This window comes from Papaver somniferum, chromosome 1, assembly GCF_003573695.1.
Source record: "Papaver somniferum cultivar HN1 chromosome 1, ASM357369v1, whole genome shotgun sequence".
Lineage (NCBI taxonomy): Eukaryota > Viridiplantae > Streptophyta > Magnoliopsida > Ranunculales > Papaveraceae > Papaver > Papaver somniferum.
Genome location: NC_039358.1, coordinates 185,688,506 through 185,710,413, shown reverse-complemented (window position 1 = coordinate 185,710,413; position 21,908 = coordinate 185,688,506).

The window sequence follows — 21,908 nt, the reverse complement described above, 5'->3', positions numbered from 1 at the left end:
GATGGTGGATTTTCGACAAAGATCAAAATTGTAAAATCATGATACTGCATGTTTCTGACTCGGCTTCAGGAACGCATGCGACGATACATATTTTACGATCCGTGAACCGTTTCACGATCTCTGACTGAGTGAGCGTTCCTCTCATAGCCATGATGAATATGTTTCTCGAAAGGCCTCCCCGGCTGAGCGTTCGACGCTGCACATTTCATCATGCCCTCTATATAGAATAAAATGATTTGGCGGTCCTTTGGACATAATTGTTTGTTAGAGCGCTTAACGCCTTCAGGACTTCGACGCTGCATGTTGTTCCCTGACTACATAGAGAGACCCACCTCTACATAGAATAATGTTTGGGCGGTTCTCTAGACATAATTGTTTGTTAGAGGGCTTAACGCCTTCAGAACGTCGACGATACTCGTTGTTCCCTGACTATGTAGAGAGACCGTGTATAGATTCAGGAGGCTCTCTAGACATAATTGTTTGTTAGAGGGCTAAAAGCCTTCAGGACGTCGATAAAACACGTTGTTCCTTGATTATGCACCTTTCAGAATGAGTATGATGCTTCAACTATCTCATATCTCAATTCTACAATAGATTAATTCTATCGTGACATTCTCCCACTAAATTCCTAGAAAAATAATCGATTATATCTCATTACTCTGTTCTCTGAATCCCCTGGCTGGATTCATGGATTAGTAATATATAACCATTATATCTCATTACTCCGTTCCCTGAATTCCCCGGCTGGATTCATGGATTAGTAATAGATGCACAATTCATAATTATTACTTTATTTCATGAATCATTCTCCGTTGAATTTTATGAATTAGTAATAATTACTCAACAATCGGGCGTCTAGACTATCACCGAGTAAGCCCCAAGAAAATGGCGCAAGTGTACTCAACAATGATGCACAAACGATCACCCAAATGCACGAACGAGCATTCAAAAATATGGACAAACGAGGAATCCTACACAAAATAAGAGAGAAAATTAATAATAAAAAATAAAAAGGGGCGCCTAGGGGTCGGGCCCACCGGCCGGTCATGCCGCCGTAGCCTTCCCCCCCACGCCTCTTCCTTTATTTTTCTTATTTTATTATTTTATTTTCATAATCTCATGAAGACTCCTTCATTCAAGCAACTTTCCTTGTTTGAACACAACTCATGGTTTCTCCATATTTTCACGGTTTTATGAAAAATAATAAAAATAGGGGGAGGTGTCGCGGGACCGAGCTACCTAGCCGTCCGGACATGCCCTAGTCGTGGCCTTTCCCACACCTTGCAATCCCTTGTCTTTCATAATTATTATTTCATCATCTCATGAAACTCCTCCGTTTGAGCAAAAGCCCTGATTTTTCCATATTTTCTCAAATATTGCTCAAACCATGAAAAAGCCAAAAAGTCAAATGGTAACATGACCGACTACGCTATTCACGAAAATATTAAAATATTATTATTATTTTAATATTCTCAAAATACTGATCAAATGAGCAAAGTTCTATTTGCTCATTCGAGCAAAATCAGGAATTTCAGCCAAAGAACAAACTCTTTTGAAAATCCAAAATATTGCTCAAACGCACACCAGAAAACACCAAAACTCTCAGGACTGAGACACGAACATTACGGTGGCACGGGCATACTTCCTTGACCGACCAAGGCCGGCCCTAAGGCTTGCAAGCAGCCGGTCCCACACATCTTTATAATTTTGACCTAATTTGCTCAATTGCTCATATTGGGTCCAAACTCTTTCCAACCAACTGGAATTTTCTCAAATGACCATCAGCTGGTCCCACGACCACCATGGGACGTTCTCATGCTCTCTTGGTTGGTCCCTCACTTCCCCATAATTAGGTTTTATTACCTAATGCTCAGACGAGCACTATTTTAACAAATAATTAAACCAGCATTCAATCATCCTTTCACCAACCAGTCAACAAAGGACTTTGGTGCATGCTCACTCGAGCACTTGGGAACCACATGGTCGTCCATCATCCCATGTGGTCGGTCCCTCCTTCACTCAGTGACCTAGTTTCAGTAATTCATTAATTGACGAACAATTGATCAAAAATTAGGGTTTCGAACAAATGCTCTGCAAATCATGATTTTGAGCAATTTCAAACACTAATAAATTTATGTTGACCCAGCAATCAACATATGGATTAATTATATAATATTTGGTAGGCTACCAATATTTTAATTAATATTTCATTGGGTCACGTTACCAATAAATTCATCGAATGAGCAATACTTGCTCAGTTGCTCGAATATTTATCCAACTATCAATATTCAGTAATTTGTCGAAATGAGCAATACTTGCTCAATTGCTCGAATATTGATCCAACTATCAATATTCAGTAATTTATCGAATTGAGCAATACTTGCTCAGTTGCTCGAATATTTATCCACCTATCAATATTCAGTAATTTATCGAATTGAGCAATACTTGCTCAGTTGCTCGAATATTGATCCAACTATCAATATTCAGTAATTTATCGAATTGAGCAATACTTGCTCAGTTGCTCGAATATTGATCGAACTATCAATATTCAGTAATTAATTTATCGAATTGAGCAACACTCATATCAATATTCAGCCGAATATTGATTCAACTCAATGTTCAACAATTCGTCGAATATCATTCAAGAACTATACGTCTGACATGTTCAAATCCATGAATCACTGAGCATTCTCAATCATTATCAATTCAAAAAAACTTAAACTCACTGTCTAATTAAGTCAACTACTAATTAATCAAATACACGTTTGCTTTGCAGACTCCACGTTCGTGAGACATCAATCACGTCACATGGGGAATATCAATTAGGGTTTTGGTCTGGCGGCCTACAACACGTGTGATCATCCACAATGAGAAACGTGAGTAAGTTGTGAAATCGGTTGAGGGAGTTAGCAAAGTAGTGGGTGGACGATCAACCAAGTCTCCACACGACATGAAACTGATTTTACCACGATCTCTCACTTTTCACTCTTTCACTCAAGAAACTGTCACACTTACTGGGATCAATGTGTTCACTATTCTGACAATATCAATAAGTCAAAAATCGATGACTGAGAACAACATTCGTCTACACAGAAAAATTCTCGACCGAAACTTGTTCACAGAACTCAACACTCAGCAGTTCATCAATTTGCAGAAACCCACAACACATCCACAATCCTTGATCATCATTGATCCCACACATTTCTAAGCTTCCCTCCTACAGATCAACCCATCTTCCTCTTTGTGATCGATTTGACTCTGGAACGGCCATTGACTTGGTTTAGGCCGGAGTCCTACATATTGATCTCTCTAACTCAAAACACTCCCGTGCAGTGCATCTGTGTGAGGTTAAGTAGTTTTCTCGGTTGAGGAGTCTCGTCCGAACCATCGTCTCTTCACTTTCTTAAAAAAACAGCGAACCGTGTTTCCCATCTACAAACTTATTTTAGTGTTTTCTTTATTTAGAGTTCTATTTATCTTAGGTATCTACTAGCCTATATATATAATCAGGCATAGGATTGTTTTAGAGAAAACAATTCTTAATCAAATATTATTATCAAACACATTATTCTTTAATATCTTGATATCATTCTCTTTATCTATTCTTTCTCATCATTTTCGTCCCTTTGTATCTCTAGAAATCTCTATATTTCATTATTCTCTTATCGTTTTACATTATTTTACCATCTTTCCTTTTTAGCACTTTCTAGTGCATTTTCTTTAGAAAGCAATTTGGACTAGTTTTCTCTGTTCGTAGCAATAGGATAATGTACATGTGGATGGTGGTTTTAGTTCAGGGCTAAAAATATAAAACCCTATATTTAATGCGTCATCTGCAAAAGGACTGAGCCATATTAAAGTAATGAGTGCCCGGGCCTCTCTACTCACACATGTACTGAGCAATTCAGTATATTTATTCAGAATGGTGCATGTAGCAACAATCCCAAACATTCTGTAAACTCTTGCCTACATTACTCATTAGTGTATGGTTTATTAAGTATTTTCATATGCTATGTTCCCCGGTTGAACCCTTAATATTGATATGACATGACAATTAGTGATCACTCACAAGCTGAGTAGCATGAATTTCCCGAAGTATCAAGGTTAAGGTTTGCATAAAAGTACTCAATTTGAAAGCGTGCTGCTCTCTGGCAATAAACTTAAAGAACTTTGTGTCAGCACACAGAACTCACCGAATTTAATCAATTTTGTGAGTCACGACATTCGAATATAAACCTAATTAATTTGCAAAAATTAGGTTTTGCGCCCTGGGCAGTATATCATCCCTGTTGGTCGAAACTAAACCTAGGAAAACTAGGAAATTGATCCGCCATGGATTAGTAGGTGAAAAGTCCTACCCGAAATCATAAAATGAGGAATAAAAGAGGAGCCACAACAAGGGGAGGTGTGGCCATGCCATAGGCCAGCCGGCGCTACCTGCAGATGGCCACACCCCCATGCTGCTTGCCGACCCTCCTCTTTCCCATCGACGGTCACTTTAAATGCGCCACAAGCACTAGAGGTGTGGCCGCGCCCTATGTTTGGTCGGCCCATTTTCTTGACCAATCAGGTCGCTTTAAACCCGCCACATGCATTAAAGGCCAAACGCGCCCTGCCACGCCACCATGCTAATTGGCATGCCAAACGCGCCCTTCCATGCCACCATGCTAATTGGCATGCCAAACGTGCCCTGCCACGCCACCATGCTAATTGGCATGCCAAACGCGCCCTGTAGCGCAAACATCCTAATCGACATGCCAAACGTGACATGCCATGCCAACGTACGAATTGGCATGCCAACGTGCCACAACAAGCACGGCTACATGTTAACCCACTTCTTATTCGTGGCCAAATCCATAACAAACTCCAATTAGGGTTTTATGATCAAAACACGATTTTTGCTTCAGTGGCATTAGTCGAAACCCTAATTTCTAGTCATGTCCCAGAATTACGCCACTTTGGCCCCACAACATGCCACGAGCCATGCGGGCCCAGGAAACCCTAGAAATGGCGCCATGGCGTGGCTACCATGGCTATCCTTGCGCCTGCGGTCATTCCCACACTATGGCCCTGCCATAATTCCTTTGATGCGTCCATGGCACCATCTGCACAAAAAACGTCATCGTGCCGCGGCCACATGCCACATGCGCTAATTAGGGTTCTGGCATGCCAAACCCCAATTTAGGTAAGGCCGCTACGCCAACCAATGCCAAATAATGCTACTTAGGGCATTAGGTTTGATACGGCAACATGAGCCAGAATTGTCGAGCCATATTTGGATCCAACACCAAGATGCCAAGGTATAACGACCACGACTACACCAGGTGCTACTCGCGCCACTATGCCAGTGGCGTATGCCAATCGTGCCACTGGCATGTAGCAATCACGCCATTACGCCACTGGCATGTGCCTATCGTGCCACCATGCCACTGGCGCCATTATGCCATCACCAGGTGCTAACGGAATGTGGCCATAATCAACGACCCCCTCCTCTCATGAATTACAAATCTCGGCCATCCAAATCCGCCACGGAATTGACCGGCCCATGGTAAGGCTTAGGTCACCAACCGAGACTAACCTAATATCATAACACGCTATTCTTCTGCGGGAAGTCTCCTGACTTGACTTGCCACACATTGTTATCCGCCACCTAGCTGTCGTACAATTAATCAGAATAATAAAATCTTGCATACAAGACCCACTCAGCAATCTGCTGCACATTTTCCACGAAAATACCCGAGACATCAAACATGTCACAAACTGGGGGATGCTCACCAGGGTATTGGTCTGGTGGTTTACAGCGTGCGGCGTGCAACACGCCCATTATCAGAAAGTGTCAGGAAAGCGGGCAGTTAGTGGCGGCAAGAAGTAGTGGGTGTAAACTAACCCGTTTCCTCTTCAGTGAGGACGTGGTTTCTAGCACTTACACATTACCCCACTTCTCCATCACTTAACTACTCCCACTTCCTACGAGATCAGGGTGCATTCAATTATGACTTGTCTAAATAGGTTCCTACCTATTTCGACCAAACAACGGAGTTTTGGTTAACAACAACGCAAGTATCCAGAAAAACACCAAAGAACTGATAACTTACATTCCGCAAGCCAGTTCCATATTCTGATACAAGTCATAAAACAACCACACCTTCAGAATCAACCATTCTGGTCTCAACACCTTTTTCGCTTCCCTCCTTAAGACCAACCCTTCTCCTTCACTTTGTGACCGAAGCAAGACTGGAATGACCATTTCTTGGTTTAGGCCAGGATTGTACAGATTAATCCCTCGAATCTAAAGTACTCACGTGCAGTACATTTGTTTAGGTCTAAATTCGTTTCTCATCAACACACCCAAATTTACCAAAACCAGCAGAAACAGTTTTTACCCCAAAACAACTGGCTACCACAGTTGGAGATTAATCTCTCGGTTGCAAAATCAATTTCTCAGTATTCATTCCATTTTTTTCTCAATTTCAAAAGGGTATATCTTAGATCAAATTCAATCACCAATCCCAACTTTCTGATTCATGACTTACCCCGGCCATCCCAAACACTTCCAAAGCCGCCAATGCTCGAAATCCAATCACCATGAAAGGTATGGCAAAATATTAGAAGAGGTTGTCACAAATCAAGCTGATATTTTCAAGCTGCAAAATGAGACGTTTTTTCTCTTAAAAAGTATGGAAAACCGGCTCTAGCAAGAGCCAGCAAACATTCGCTCGGAGAACGCCACCAAATTTCAGAGATGGCATAAAAAATGTTGAATCCTTGTCTGAAGTCTGTGCCTCCGCCAACGACGATGCATACAGAGTATGTGGACATATCGAACGAGAAAAAAAGGGAACGACCAACACCAATGTACCGTCCGCAAGCACAGTCAACACATCCCATGGCGTTACATCCTCTATCCCCAACACCGGCGGCGCAGGAAATATTCCCTCCGGCGTGACGCCTCCTATCACCAGAGCGATAGCCACTGTCACCCTTCCTAATGTTTCTTCGAGCGTAATGCCCCTAATTGCTACCAGAGCTACTGACACTCCTCCATCAGAATGAGAGGCTAGAGAAGCCAGAGGAAGTCAACCCCCTATTACCACTGTTGATTTGATGTAAAGACAAAAGTTCTCGTAAGGATCAGACATGGATACAACTCAGAAAGAGATACTTATTTTCCTCAAGACACTAACGGAACGGCTACCGCAAGAGTCACATCAACCCCAGATAGAGCTTACAAGGAATATTTTGAACACCCAACGCAAGCACTTCAGCAGGACGCGCCTTTGTAGATGAAGAGGCTCGTGTTTCTCCTGAACGCCCAGTAGAAAGGAATCAGCAGTCCAATTTCATCACACGTGAGGATCGGGAACGACTTCTCCAAAATCAAGGCAAATAAAATCAACAATCCTCATGAGTTCACAGAGACCTCTTGCCGTCAGGAGCCGCATGATTTCTGGGGACTCCGTCCACAAAATCATACAGTCTATGATGAAATATTTATGTGAGGTTTTGCGTTTCTCCAAGGCGCAGCGTCAAGAAATATTTGCAGCCCTCAACCGCATTGTATCAAGAAAGCAGCTATTTCCATCCAGGGAAGTCGTTCCCAAATCCCAACCTCTCCTGGAAAGCACGATTGATAGATGGAACTGGGGACTCCTAACCACTACTCACTTGAAGGATATCGAGTTTGACAGCACGCTGATTGACGCAGCCTCCGACCTCAACATTATAACTGTCAAGACTCTGAGAGTTGCAAGGGAAAATCAAACAGAAGAAGCGTATTCTTTCCCATGAGGAGAAAACACGACTTGCCGACCATCACTATTTGTGTGCCGTCTTCCCATCCGCTATATCGTTTCAACTCATTTTTCGAAGTCAAAGGTTAATGGCGCCCTCACTGGAGTTCTCTCCAGAAATCGCTTCAACGTTCGCTCCAGGAGACGCTTCAACGTTCTCTCCAGCAGCCGCTCCGCCTCAACGTTCGCTCCAGGAGCCTCTTCGCCTTCAACGTTCGCTCCAAGAGCCTCTTCGCCTTCAACGTTCGCTCCAAGAGCCGCTTCAACATTCTCTGCAGAATCCGCTCTGCTTCAACGTTCTCTCCAGAAGCCGCTCCGCTTCAACGTTATCTCAAGAAGCCGCTCCGTTTCAACGATTCCCTCCAGGAGATGCTTCAACGTTCCCTCCAGGAGCCGCTTCAATGTTCTCTCCAGAAGTCGCTCCACTTCAACGTTCTCTCCAGAAGACGCGCCGCTTCAACGATTCTCTTCAGGAGCCGCTTCAACGATTCCCTCCAGGAGCCGCTTCAATGTTCCCTCCAGGAGCCGCTTCAACGTTCTCTCCAGAAGCCGCTCCGCTTCAACGATTTCCTCCATAAGCCGCTTCAACGTTCCCTCCAGGAGCCTCTTCAACGTTTCCTCCAGGAGCCGCTTCAATGTTCTCCCCAGCAGACGCTTCAACGTCCTCTTCAGGAGACGAAGTCATTTCAACGCCTCATTACCGCCAAGGATCGTGCCGTAGCCGCCACTCCTTCCTTCCAAGGATCGTGCCGTAGCCGCCACACTCCTCCCTGTCAAGGATCGTGATAGCAGCAAACCAAGGTTCTTAGTTGTGGCCACTCTTTATCCCATCCTGCCAAAGCTCGTGGTAGTGGACAGTTTTACTCGCTTACACATCCAGCCAATTGATAGGTGTCTAAAAGACCTTACTATTTATCTATTGTTTATGCTTTCTTTGCTAAGTTTTCTTGTCAATTATGTATCTTATGTTTGCTTTTGAGTTTTAGGTAATTTGGAGTCATTTAGAACAAAAGAAGATGAAACGTCGCTTAAAAGGCAAAAAGGTGCAAATGGTGTTTGAGGAGAAATTATTTGTCATTATTTGCTCTTATTTCTTCATCTCTGTCTGAAAAGCATGTCAGCTTTAGTGATGCAAATTCATTGTCTGAAAAGCATGGCAGCTTTAGTGATGTATAGAAATTGAAATAAATAAGTGGATCTGAGAAATAAAAGACGACAAAAGCGCCATGCTAATAAACTGCAGACCAAAGACGTTGGTGGAAGGGAACCAGGAGATGATGCCGATTCTCGACAACTATGAACTCTGAACTCATGCCAATTGATCAGGAGCTAGGTGGACTACACATGCTAGTTTGAAGGTGTTGATAGTGGTTTTTAGTTCAGGGTCAAAATTGTAAAACCCTGTAGTTAATGCGCTCTCATCCTGCAAAGGAAAAAAAGCCATTTGAAAGATATGGGTGTTCAAACCTATTTATTTATATATGTATTGAGCAATTCGACATATTTATGAAATTTATCAGAATGGTGCATCAATCCCAGATATTCTATAAATATCAACCTATCGCATTAGTTACTAATGCATTGACTTGCCTGATATTTTCCTATGCCATGTTCCCAACCGAACTCTCATCATTGACACGACATGACGATTAAGTGTTGACTCTGAGCAGAGTAACATGAATCTCACGAAGTTCCAGTATTGAGATCTGCATGAAAATACCCACACAGGCTACGTCACTCTCTGACAAAGAGAATCTCGTATCGATGCACTTTTAATTAAAGACAGCTCGACCGAACATGTTTAAATTCCTTAAGAAAAATTTAGACTGTTAATATCAGTCTCAGAAAATATCACGACCACACAATTTGGCCGCATGTTTTAGCAAACCTAGACCACTCCTGGCAGAACTAGTAATCACCGCATTGACCTCCGATGGGCCTACTAGTGTCCCAACCAATCGGACTTTGTTTAACCACATTCCAGCGTTGTCAAACGCCAACCCTAAACAGGGTGGTCGTGCTGTCAAAAAAAGCTCGAACGAGCTAGACTGTTCAAACCAGTCTCAGAAGTATCACGACCTTCCAACTTCGCCAGCCTAGTTCGACGGCTTGGATCTTCCTATGAGTGATTAAGGAAGCTCCAGCATGCACACTGGCGGCCCAATTTTCTTCTACTCGATCGGTCTATCCACGACAAGTCCATAGGGCAATAAATCGTTTGCCCAAACTAGGGTAGACACGATGCTTTCAAAACCCTAATTTGGGTCGCGACAATGTATTGGCGTCTTAAATCGACCACGACCATCCAACTTAGCCAACCTAGTTGGACGGCTTAGATCGCGTTTTGGACAATAAAGGAGGTGCACATGAGTTCACTACCGGCCCAACATTATTCATGTTCGATCACTTACTCGTGGAAGTCAATGATGCATCGAATCGTTAGATTGAATTAGAGTAGTCACGACTATTCTAAAACCCTAATTCACGTTTGCGGCAACATGTTTCTGTCCCAAATCGATCCTGACCACTCATCTTCGCCGGCCGAATCGAGTGGCTTAGATCTGATTTTTGATGGCCCAAGAGATGTTGACATACACACCAACGGTTCATCTTCACGCATGTCCAATCGGTTCGTTCGAATCGGCATCCAATGCTTTGATTCGACTAGCCAAAATAGGGACATCCGCGTAGCCCCTAAACCCTAAATTATATCAACAGAAGCAAACATCTGTCGCAAACCATCTCGTCTGTCCGACTTCGCTAGCCTGGTCGGACGGTATCAAATATTAGGCGATCAATGAGGTACCTCAATGATCACTGGCCACCACTCTTTCACGAGGAGCGATCGACCAAATGATGGCTCGCCCAAACGATCACCCGAAGATGACTGGTCATGCCACTTTTAAGACGCTCAGTCCGTGACTGATTCGATCGAGCTCAAAAAGAGCGATGCTTCTAACACATCGATTATTTTCAGCTGTTTATTCGAAAGCGATGCTTTACATAGATCGACTATAAGCAATGTTTTATAAATATCGGTTTTACAAATAATTTATTATTTGACCTAAAAGCACTATGTGCTGATGTTAGCGGCAAGTCACATGACTTGACCCATTCACTTGAGACATCAAACATGTCACAAATTAGGGGATGCTCACTGGGGTATTGGTCTGACAGTTTACATCGTGCAGCGTGCAACACGCCCATTATGAGAGAGTGTCAGGAAAGACGCACGATTAACAGAGAGTAATGGGTGAACGTGTGATCAGTCCTCCCTCATAACGGAAACATGATGATCACCACCTTCCGCACAAACCCACTTCTCCACTATTTAACTTCCTCAACTTCTTAAGAGATCAGGGTGCGCTCAATGACTTGTATAAATAGGTTTTCAACCTATTCAAACAAGGGGAACACAAGTGTTACCAACACGAGTAAGCCAGAAATTATTTTCTGAAACAAGTCATCAAACAACCACACCTTCATAATCTCAAACACCTTCTTCGCTTCCCTCCCTAAGATCAACCCTTCTCCTTCACCTTGTAACCGAATTGAATCTGTAACGGCCATTTCTTGGTTTAGGCCAGAGTCTTACAGATTGATCTCTCGAATCTAAAAGTACTCCCGTGCAGTGCATTTGTTTAGGGGTTGAATTCGTTTCTCATCAACACACCCAAATTTACCAAAATCAGCAGAATCAGTTTTTTCCCTCAAACAACTGGCGACCACAGTGGGAGATTAATATCTCGGTTGCAAGATAAATTTTCCATTTCATTTTCAATTTTCTCAAATTCAAGATGGTTGGTCTTAGGATCAATTCAATTTCAAACTCCGGGCGGAATCCTTCAAATGATGATATTCTTCCTTCCAACGCTCCATCTGATCGCACAACCAATGGGGAAACTCCGACCCTGACAGAATTGGCTCGAGTACATGAAATACACACGAGGAATATGTACGTGATGATAGTGACTATAGAGAACATACTCAACTTCCTTGTCAAGCTGACATCAGATTTGAGCGGCTTCTCTGCTCCGGAGATTCCAGCAATGAGGACTAACTCTTCAACCAACGATCATCCTCAAGTCAATAGATTCACCACCAACCAACGTCAAGTGGATCAAGAGGCGACTTCTTTAGTAGAAAATTTGTGTGAACTTCTACACCTCTCAAAGGACCAACGAGCGGAAACGTTTGCTGCAATCAATCAGATAGCTCTAGACGTACGTTTGGCCCCTTCGCGCAATCAAGCCTTGAAAACATCATAGGTGTCCATAAATAATGTCACGTTTACCGAGGATGACATGATGGCGGAGGAAGGTCACAACAGAGCCTTACATGTTACTGCACACATCAAAGGTTCAGAATTCAAAAAGGCTCTTATCGACACGGGAGCATTCTCGAATGTCATTACTCTTAAAACTCTCAGGACAACCAAGGTTCGATCAGACAAATTCATACGACAGCCTCCACGATGACGGACTTGGAAGGAAACCAAACCAATACATACGGGTATGTTAATTTGAATATATCATTAGGACCTGTCCGGTCGAAAGTAAAATTCAAAGTGATAGAGAAGGAGCCAGACTACCATATGATACTAGGGAGACCATGGCTTCATGATAATAGGATCATCCCCTCGACATATCACCAATGCTTGAAACCATACTAAATGAAGAAGTTGTTCGCATACCTGCGTCATTGTCTCCTTCTGCACCGATTTGCAGCGTGTAACTATTCGAACCAAAGGAGAATCCACAAGGATCATCAAGCAAGGCTTACTGCACTCCACTCCCCACGTGGACGTCGATCGAAGAGGAAGATCGACTCACATCACTGAACAAAGAGACCAAGTCTTGCGGCACAGCTCTACTAACAAGATGCACTAACTCTTCTTCATCAAGCAAAGGCTCAACTTATCTCCATACTAAGAGGGAACGGACCTTTATGGAAAGTCAGGACCAGAAAGGGAAAACTGTATATTGTCGCCGCTGTTAGCAATTAGAAGGGGAGGCTATCACCCAGTCTCTCCGCCCAATAGAATGCAGATACATCGACAAGCTGGAAGAAGAGGTACCAGATGCTCCGCGACAGTTACAGGACGACACCGACTCCACAACCGATGAATTCGAAGTCATCAATATCGGGGATGAAGAATCTCCAAGACCTATCTCCATCAGTTCGACTCTACGTGCGGAGGAACGCGCAAAGCTCGTGAATCTTCTCAAGGAGTATCAAGACATATTTGCATGGACATATGAGGAAATGCCCGACTTAGATGAAAATCTGGTCACTCATCATCTACATATAAAATCTGTATCTAAACCGATCAAGAAATATCCACGGCAATTCAGGCACGATGTAGAGGAGCAGATCAAAACTAAGATTCAGAAGCTGTTGACTGCTGGCTTCATCAAGCCCATTCACCATCCTACCTGGTTAGCCAATGTAGTTCCTGTAAAGAAGAAAAACAACAAAATTATATGTTGTGTTGATTTCAGAGATCTGGACAAGTGCTGCCCCAAGGATGATTTTCCCCTTCCAAACATCGACATGCTAGTAGACGCTACCAGCGGACATGGCATGTTCTCTTTCATGGATGGATACAACGTCTACAACCAGATAAAGACGTATGAACACGACGCAAGTAAGACATCTTTTTGAACTCCTCTCGGGAACTTTTACTATACTGTGATGCCTTTCGGTTTAAAAAATGCTGGTGCTACCTATCAACGCGCCATGACTGCAATTTTTCACGATATGATGCACAAGCAAGTCGAAGATTACGTAGATGACATAGTGGTCAAGTCAAAGACTCGAGCAGCCCATACATACGTCCTACGACAAGTGTTTGAAAGGTGTCGCGAGTACAAATTGAAGATGAACCCTCTAAAATGCGCTTTTGGAGTCTCTTCCGGCAAATTTTTGGGATTCCAAGTCACCTCTGAAGGAATCAAGGTCGATCCAACCAAAACCCAAGCTATTCTCACGATGCCTCCTCCGAAAACTGTGAAAGAACTCCAGATCTTCATGGGCAAGGTAAAATATATCCGACGTTTCATACCTGGTTTGGCTTAGCTTATCGCTTTATTCACCCCCTTGCTCAAGAAGGGAGCAAGTTTCATATGGAGCACAAAGCAACAAGAATCATTTCGAAATATCCAGCAAATATTATCATCACCTACTGTTATGAAACCTCCCATACAAGGAAGACCGCGATGCCTCTACACTACCTCTAGCAATGTTGCTGTTCGGGCCCTCCTCTCCCAAGAGGATGATGAGGGGATCGAACACCCCATATACTACTTCAGTCGTACTTTGAGGGATGTTGAACTCAGATACCCCAAGGCGGAGAAAGCATATTTGTCCCTAGTTCATGATGTGCAGAAATTGAGACATTATCTACTGTCGAACAAAGTGGTGTTAGTATCCAAAGCCGATCCCACCAAGTTCCTATTCTCGAAACCAGCCTTGATCGGCAGGCCGGCTAAATGGCTGCTCCAAACGTCAGAGTTTGATATAACGTGCGCTCCTCCAAAGGCTATCAAAGGGCAAGCTGTAGCAGATCTGCTAGCGGCATTCCCAGGAGAAGGAACTACCGCACTGCATGAAGACCTTCCTGGGGAATTTCCAGGAATCTCTTTTGTCAAAGAGGAGGCATGGATATTATATTTCGATGGTTCTGCTACTCCTAGTAGTAATACTGGAGGAACGGGTATAGTTCTAGTATCTCCGACGGGCGAAGTCTTCTCATGTTATTTCAAGCTGGACTTTCAGTGCACCAACAATTCAACAAAATACGAAGCTTTCCTCATACGATTGTCGCTATAAAAACAAGCAGGAGCCATACACCTGGAAGTAAGAGGCGACTCCAAACTGCTGGTCAATCAGATGAATGGAGTATACTCACTCAAAGAAGTGACATTGGCCCCTTATAGATCCGAGGCGCAAAAACTACTGAACTACTTTGCTGATGCGACCATAACCCATATTGGCCGCAATAACAACAAACAGGCCGATTTCCTAGCCACATTAGCTTCGAAGATGCAATTCGAAGGCTTGGAAGAGACTTTGATCGTAAGGATACGGACTGTAACGTCAACATGGCTCACACAATCTAAAGATGTTGAAACCGACGACTGGAGAACTCCATTTGTTCAAGATCTAAATAGTTCGATCTCCCAAGAAAAGTTCAGTCTCAAAACCCTGCAAAGCTTTTTCATGCTTCATGGAGTGTTGTACCACCAGAATCCAGATGGGTCTCTGTCAAGATGTCTTGGAGACGAGGAAGCGCAACTACAACTTAACCGTATTCACAACGAGATTTGCGGACAAACGTTGGTAGTGACTCTTTACCGACGTCTTCAACGCCTTGGCTACTACTGGTCGGATACGGAGATTCAATCTCGATCACTCCAAGGTTCTTGTTAGTTGTCAGGCGCCGCCACATCAATTAGAAGTCTTTAACGTTGGCTATGTCGGGGACTGGCAAGAACCGTACATCAATTATCTTCGTGATGGTGTGCTACCGGCCAACAAGAAGGATGCAACCAAGTTAAAGCAGAAAGCCAAAAAAAATTTATTTCATGAGGAAATACTATACCGCAAAAGTTTTGGAGGCAATCTGCTACGATGTTTGGCAAAATCGGAAATCCCGATTATGTTAAAAGAAACGCACGAAGGCGAACACCAAGGGAAGAAGAAGTTGTTCCTCCAAGTACAAGAAAAGTATTACTGGCCAACTATGGAGGATGATGCAGCGACATTTGTTCATAAATGTCGTGAATGCCAAACTCACGGGAATCTCATCCACGTGCCTTGCGCCCCAATTCACTCAGTAAGTAGTCCATGGTCATTCTACAACTGGGGACTTGATATTATTGGGAAAATCAACCCAGCATCCTCAAAACAGCATGAGTATATCATAACTGCGACGGAATACTTTACTAAATGGGTTGAAGCCATTCCTCTTCGAGGAACCATGGGAGCGACAATTGCAGCATTCATTAAAGAATATATCATCTGTCGGTTTGGTGTACCTAAGCATATCATCACTGATAACGGTGCCCCCTTTTCCAACAAGCAAGTGCAAGAGCTGCTCGAAGAATATGGAGTTAAGCAGATTTTCTCTACTCCTTACTACCCTCAAGGGATTGGACAAGCCGAAAGCACTAACAAAACTCTGATTCGAATTCTCAGTCGAACAGTGCACGATAATCCCAGGACGTGGCATGAGCAACTACCAATGGCGTTGTGGGCGTATCGAGCGGCGCCTAGGAGCTCTACGGGCGTTTCCCCTTATTCACTTGTTTATGGCGCTGACGCAATCCTCCCAACAGAGATTAAAATCCCGTCAGTCAGAATTACGGCAGCAAGTGGAGTTCAATGGAATGAGGTTGAAGCGTCGAATTCCAGAATTTCGGAATTGGATACTTTGGACTCCAGGAGAATCAAAGCGGAAGAGCATGCTCAAGCATACAGAAGCAAGATCTCGAGAGCCTACGATAAAGCTGTGAAGCCACGAGTTTTTGAGGTAGGAGATCTGGTTTTGAAGACGGCTAAACACATTCAACAAGACATGTCTGCACCAAAGTTTTCTCCAAAATGGGAAGGCCTCTACGTAATCACCAAGGTTTATAACAGTGGCTACTACAAGATTGTCAGAGAAGATGGAGGTAAATTAGAAGCAGTCATCAACGAGAAGTGTCTCAAGGCATACTACGCCTGATCATCATTCTACTCCTCACTGCTTCACGACGCAACAATCAGGCATTTTCATTCTTCTCGTATCTCAGTTATCAGATTCTCCATTAGTTAAAACATATTAATGTAAACTCCATTCGCTTAACAAAACCCAATGCAATTCATTTTCCAAAGAAAGGTTCAAAACCCCCCCAAAAAAAGAGACGATCAAAACATCATTGTGCCTACTTATTCAAAACAAAACAAAAAGGTACGACTCAGAAAAGGCCATCCAACAAGTTGTAGTTCCTTGAAAGCATCATCTTCAGCCTCTCCTGATACCTTTCAGTCCTACTCTTCAAGTCTCGGATCGCCTGCTCCACCTTCTCAGATTCCGCAGCCAAGGCCTTCTCATTTTCCAAGATAGCTTTCGCAGCAAGAACGACATTGGCGGTGATACCGGCTCGATCAACTTTGATAATATCAAGGCGCTTCCGCAACCATCCAACATTGAACTCCATGGATTCACAGGTAGATATCATGTCTTCCCACTTTTCAATAGTTGATTCAGAAACATTACGTATGGATGTACCTTCCATATCGGCAATCATGGGTAGGAGACAGTTCACTGTGGTAACCAAAGTAAAGGAGCAGTGTCGCACCACGTTCCTGGTTGCAATTTGGCCGTACCTCTTCCATATTTTTGTATACAAGGGTATGGACTCCTTCCTCACTATAAAACCGCCGACAACCCCATAACTAGAAGATAAACATCTCATATGAACATCGAAACGCAAACCTGCGTTGGGGTACTCGTAGGAGGAGATTCCCAAATCAGCGTCTTCCAGATCAGCGGAAGGCGTGTTTGAGCTTGAAGGGAGAGGAGTGGTTAAATCATCGTCGTCAACCACTGTTACACACGTCCCAGAAGAATACCTCTACAAAAAAGAAAGAGGGGAAGGTTGCTTCACGACTAGCTATGGAACACAGATACGTATTCACCAGTGGAAAATATACAGGTATAATCTTCTTGACTCGCATGATTCGAACATGGGAACCGTCGCAAGGCTTAGGGATTCGGCCGCTCTGAAAGAAAACAATGATTAGACGCCAAAAGAAAAAGAATAACTACTACTTCAAAATCAGAACATGTTTAAAATCATAATCTGGATACAAGTCGCTTGCGTTGAGCAGAAGAATCTGGATGAGTCGAAGAAGATGATCCACTTCTATCTAACCTGATGAAAACAGATAATTTCAGCAAGAGAATCTTTATCTCGACACAATAAGGGTCTCCCTGTATATATATGTACACGACAGAAACCCTAAAACGAGATTGAAAAGTTGTAACAAGATTCATCCGATAAACGAGGATTCAGCGCCAACCAAGTCATGCTTCTTGTTGAAACCCTAATTAAGAACCAGGAAGGGACCGTTGGATAGTCAAAGAAAGAATGCGTTCAAACCAACTCCGAGTCCTAGTCAGCATATCTGGGGATGCGAGGTCGTTGTTCCAAATTCAAAGCAGCGGCCACTTCCCTGCTACAATAATGGGGAGATCAACACAGAACACCAACTGTCGCAAGCAAATACACGGGCGAACGAGCGAATAATAAAAAGGAAGGACGACCCCCTTTTATACGCACGACGTTTTTGGAGTCCGAGTGTAAAAGGGTTCTCTTTTATATCATGCATGGAGGAGGGCAGCTGCCCGTGAGCTCCAATGCTCCATGGCCGGACTAACAGTACATCAGTGCTTGTACTTATTACAAGAGTCGAGTATTTCCTAGTAATCCTTCCATGCCTTGTCTTTTCAATTTGTTCTTGTCTGTCACCATCTATTGCTTACCCCGCAACAACGTCACTGTTACGTACTAAGCAGGGGACTTAATGTTGATGGTGGTTTTTAGTTCAGGGTCAAAATTATAAAACCTTGTATTTAACGCGCTCTCATCCTGCAAAGGAACAAAATCCATTTGAAAGCGATGAGTGTTCAAACCTATTTACTTATATATGTATTGAGCAATTCGACATATTTATGAAATTTATCAGAATGGTGCATCAATCCCAGATATTCTATAAATCTCAACCTATCGCATTAGTTACTAATGCATTGACCTGCCTGATATTTTCCTGTGTTATGTTCCCAGCGAACTCTCATCATTGACACGACATGACGATTAAGTGTTGACTCTCAGCAGAGTAGCATGAATCTCCCGAAGTGCCAGTATTGAGATTTGCATGAAAATACCCACACAGGCTACGTCACTCTATGACAAAGAGAATCTCGTATCAACGCACTTTTAATTAAAGACAGCTCGATAGAACATGTTTAAATTCCTTAATGAAAATTTAGGCTGTTAATATCAGTCTCAGAAACGATCACGGCCACACAATTTGGCCGCATGTTTTAGCACACCTAGACCACTCATGGCAGAACTAGGTAATCACCGTATTGACCGCCAGTGGGCCTACTAGTGTCCCAACCAATCGGACTTTGTTTAAACACATTCCAGAGTTGTCAAATGCCAACCCTAAACAGGGTGGTCGCGCTGTCAAAAGAAGCTCGAACGAGCTAGACTGTTCAAAACATTCTCAGAAGTATCACGACCATCCAACTTCGCCAGCCTGGTTGGACGACTTGGATCTTCCTATGAGTGATCAAGGAAGCACCAGCATGCACACTGGCGACCCAATTTTATTCTACTCGATCGGTCTATCCACAACAAGTCCATAGGGCGATAAATCGTTTGCCCAAACTAGGGCAGAAACGATGCTTTCAAAACCCTAATTTGGGTCACGAAAATGTATTAGCGTCTTAAATCGATCACGACCATCTAACTTAGCCAGCCTAGTTGGAGGACTTAGATCGCGTTTTGGACAATCAACAAGGTGCACATGAGTTCACCACCGACCCAACATTATTCATGTTCGATCTACTTACTCGTGGAAGTCAATGATGCATCAAATCGCTAGATTGAATTAGAGTAGTCACGGTTATTCTAAAACCCTAATTCACATTTGCGGCAGCATGTTTCTGTCACAAATCGATCATGACCACTCATCTTCTCCGGCCGGATAGAGTGGCTTAGATCTGATTTTTTATGGCCCAAGAGATGTTGACATGCACACCATCGGTTCATCTTCACGCATGTCCAATCGGTCCGTTCGAATCATCACCCAGTTCTTTGATTCGACTACCCAAAATAGGGACGTCCGCGTAGCCCCTAAACCCTATATCAACGGCAGCAAACACCTGTCGCAAACCATCTCGTTCGTCCGACTTTGCTAGCCTGGTCGGACGGTTTGGATCAGATATTAGGCGATCAATGAGGTACCTCAATGATCACCGGCCACCACTCTTTCACGAGGAGCGATCGAGCAAATGATGGCTCGCCCATGCGGCCTTCAAACAATTACCCGAAGATGACTGGTCGTGCCACTTTTAAGACGCTCAGTCCGTGACTGATTCGATCGAGCTCAAAAAGATCGATGCTTATAACACATCGATTATTTTCAGCTGCTTATTCGAAAGTGATGCTTTACCTACATCGACTATAATCAATGCTTTCTAAATATCGGTTTTACAAATAATTTATTATTTGACCTAAAAGCACTATATGTTGATTTTAACGGCAAGTCACATGACTTGACCCATTCACTTGAGACATCAAACATGTCACAAACTGGGGGATGCTCACTGGGGTATTGGTCTGGCGGTTTACAGCGTGCGGCATGCAACGCGCCCATTACGAGAGAGTTTCAGGAAAGACGGACGGTTAACAGAGACTAATGGGTGAACGTGTGATCAGTCCTCCCTCATAACGGAAGCATGATGATCACCACCTTCCGCACAAACCCACTTCTCCACTATTTAACTTCCTCCACTTTCTAAGAGATCATGGTGCGCTCAATGACTTGCATAAATAGGTTTTCAACCTATTCAAACAAGGGGAACACAAGTGTTATCAATACGAGTAAGCCAGAAATTATTTTCTGAAACAAGTCATCAAACAACCACACCTTCATAATCTCAAACACCTTCTTCGCTTCCCTCCCTAAGATCACCCCTTCTCCTTCACCTTGTGACCGAATTGAATCTGGAACGACCATTTCTTGGTTTAGGCCAGAGTCTTACAAATTGATATCTCGAATCAAAAAGTAATCCCGTGTAGTGCATTTGTTTAGGGTTTGAGTTCGTTTCTCATCAACACACCCAAATTTACCAAAACCGGCAGAATCAGTTTTTGCCCTCAAACAGAAGGCAGTCTTGGGCTTAGCACTGGAGGGGCTCACTTGTACCAGCTGAAGGAAGAAAGTGACTGGATTTCACTACCGAGGCACCACACATGTGCATTCAAGAAGGGAGTAAAATTAGGTCTCAAAACCAAAGTCCAGCAGGTTCATTTCCATCAGTACACAAGCTGAGAAAGAGATGGGATTTTGTTGCCGTCAACCTAGCTATGGAACTGGCAGATTTCATCATGGATCGAAATCCCTATCTGAAGCTGAGAAGAAGAAGGAAAAATGGAGTATATTTGCTGGTATTTTGGACCGGAAATAGGGGAAATTGAGTTGTTCAATCGATGGTTTCTGGTAGGGAAGATGGCTGGAGTTCATAGAACGTTTTATGGTGGTTTTCAACAGATTTGAGATACAGAGAAAGAGGAAGATAACCAAGTGTTGATGGCCTGATTTTGTGAAGGATTAAGTGGGTTTTGTAAGAAGACTTGGACAACAAAAGAACAAGGATAAATGGTTGTACTTTGGTGGTTGTTAGCTCGAGTTTGCAGGTTGAATTGGGTTCGAAAATATTGAGTAGTTGATGGAGTTTCAAGACTAGTTTGAACCAGAGAAGATAATGGTGTTGTTGGATGATAATTGGGACTGAATTTGAAGAATTTTGTTTTTTGAATAGTTTATGAACAATGAGTTTGTACTGAACTGAATTTACAGGAATTTGGGTGAGTTAGGAAGCTATAGAAGTCCAAAAGCTACAGCAAGAAGAGAGCGGCATGTAATCTGTTCAAGCAAAGGCCTGAATGACCTTTTCTTTACCACTTCAATTTCAGCTGTTGTCACTCATTTCTGGGTATTAATGTGGGTCTTATAAGGGGTTTTGAGAGATTTTGAAAGCTTGGAAGGACACGGCAGCAATAGCTTGAACGAGTGACAGTTCTATGGAGTTTTGGGCAAGGTTTTGGCTGAAGGGAGTAATTCTTAAGTTGTTGTTATAACTGAATTGGTAGTTTGTTTTACAGGCATACTTGTAAGGACCCTCAAGCCCGTCAATGCTATTAGACTGGTCAGGTGACGAATTAGCCGATAATAACTCGATTAGTTTAACACGAACGTTAATTAATAGGAATTATTCTAACAACGATCTAGATACGAAACTAGTACCGTTGAATATATATCGAAAATTTATGCAGAATG